Consider the following 2,305-nt stretch of genomic DNA (forward strand, 5'->3'; position numbering starts at 1 on the left):
GCCAACAGTGAAGCATCCTGAGACCATCCATGTGTGGGGTTGCTTTTCAACCAAGGCCAAGGGAGTGGGCTCTCTCATAATTCTGCCCAAAAACACTGCAATGGATAAAGAATGGTATCAAAACGTCCTGCAAGAGTGACTTCTTCCAACGATCCATGAGCAATTTGGTGATGATCCGTGCATTTTCCAGCATGATGGAGCACCATGTCACAAAGCAAGAGTGATAAAGAAGTGGCCCGAGATCATTTGAAATTTTGGATCCGTGGCCAGGCAACTCCCCGGATCTTAATCCCATAGAGAACCTGTGGTCAGTCCTCAAAAGGCGAGTGGACAAGCAGAAGCCCACAAATTGTGATCAACTCTGAGAACTCGTAAGGCAAGAATGGATCTCCATCAGTCAGGATTTGGCCCAGAAGCTAATATCCAGCATGCCAGAGCGAATTGCATAGGTTATGTACGTAGAACAAGGGTCAACACTGTAAACATTGACCCATTATATATATTTCTTGCCAATAAAAGCATTTAAAACATACTGTATATGCCTATCATTGTTTTTCAGTATACCATAGAAACGTGGAAAAATAATCTACAAATACTGAAGCAGCAAACTTCGCAAGACACAAAATGTATGCCACTGCCAAAACTTTTGTACAGTCAAAAATTATTGAGACACCAGATATAATTTTTGATATTTTTTTACTAGTGGGTGCAGGACACTATAGTTCATTTATGTACGTGAGGATAGCAAAATAAAGTAAACTGTGACAAATCATACCCAAAAATTCTTCATTCAGTGGACTACCAGTAAAATTTATAAAAATTTGGGACCAAAAATTATTCCGACACTTTGACCTGAGCATGTTTTGCTTAAGTGTTATCTGACATTATCGAGATGAATTAGTTCTGACAGTTTAACTCTGAGTTTTTGTCATATTTTATAACCATTTTCTAAACTATAGCGAATAAACTGTGATAATGTGTGAAATGTTGAAGGTGTCTGAATAAATTTTGGTTTGACTGTAAATCTGACAGGATTTCATGTGTAAAATTACATATGTGATAAACCATTTACAGTTTTTCACAGTAAATTGTAAGGTAACAGTAAATCAGTTAGCATGCTTTTACTGTAACATTTTTGCAGCTTTTTTCTCGGTAAACGTTACAAAAAAAAGTTCACTGTGGATAAACAAATATAGATTTTATACTTAAGCAATGACCGTTAATCAATGGTTTTGTTGATTTTCATTTCATTTTTGTAAGTAATAGTCCATCGAAAAATACTCACCACCCTCAAGCTATACCAGATGTACCGTATATGACATACTTTCTTCAGATGAGCATAAATGAAGATTAAAATAATAATAATAATAATCCTTCTCTGTGATTCCATATAATGCATGTGAATGGGTGCCCAAATGTTGATGCTCTAAAAAGCACAAGCAGCCATCATGACATTAATCGACCCCACTGGATGAATCCGTGTTATCTAAAGCAAAATAATAGGTGTGTAGAAGAAAAATACTAATATTTTAAACTTTTTAAACTATAAACCAGCCAACTTCCCCAAATAGGTGGAAAAAATACTTCCAAAACTAAAGTTGCTGAAAAAGTATGCAGTCACTCTTTTTCTCAGACTGAAACATACTGTAGCACAAATATCTGTACAGTAATGCAGCAGACTGCGTCAGGTCACTGCTTAATGTCATTTTCTCACAGCGGGATAGTGTCATTCATCTGTGTATTATCGTTCTGTGATATAATGATTTGATTGCTGTCTCTGTCTGGTCGCAGCTCCCTCATGTGTTTCCAGTGGTGTATATTTGTATCTGTCGTATTTAAATACTGTTAAATCTATTGAATACATTCAATATTAAAACCACAGGGTCACTGCTGTGCAGTTCCCAGAGGGCCCGGCCAAAATTGGATTCAGCTGCTCGCAAATTAATTAAATGAATTTAGTTTTTATTTAATAATTTATTTCTGTCTCTTGTGCGGGAGTGCAGCCCTCGGAGAGCCCAGGTGATGATTACCTTCACAAGAGCTCTGATTAGCATTCAGAAATAAACCCCAGCAAATGAAAAGAATGCACAAATAGAGGGAACGATTGGAGGAGTGCGGAAGGACTGGCTGGGAATGAGTAATCAGAGGCTATTGGGATGGCCTTGGGAATATCTCAGTGTTTCTCTATTTGTGGAATCCTCATGGGGAAGATTCCTTCATATAACTCACACTGCGTGGCTGCTTCTCTCAGCTTACATCTCTTTTTCAGATTATTTGCATTTCAAAAGCATAATATGTTTTTCAA

This window comes from Sinocyclocheilus anshuiensis, unplaced genomic scaffold (assembly GCF_001515605.1).
Source record: "Sinocyclocheilus anshuiensis isolate Anshui unplaced genomic scaffold, SAMN03320099.WGS_v1.1 scaffold197, whole genome shotgun sequence".
In the NCBI taxonomy this organism is placed as follows: domain Eukaryota; kingdom Metazoa; phylum Chordata; class Actinopteri; order Cypriniformes; family Cyprinidae; genus Sinocyclocheilus; species Sinocyclocheilus anshuiensis.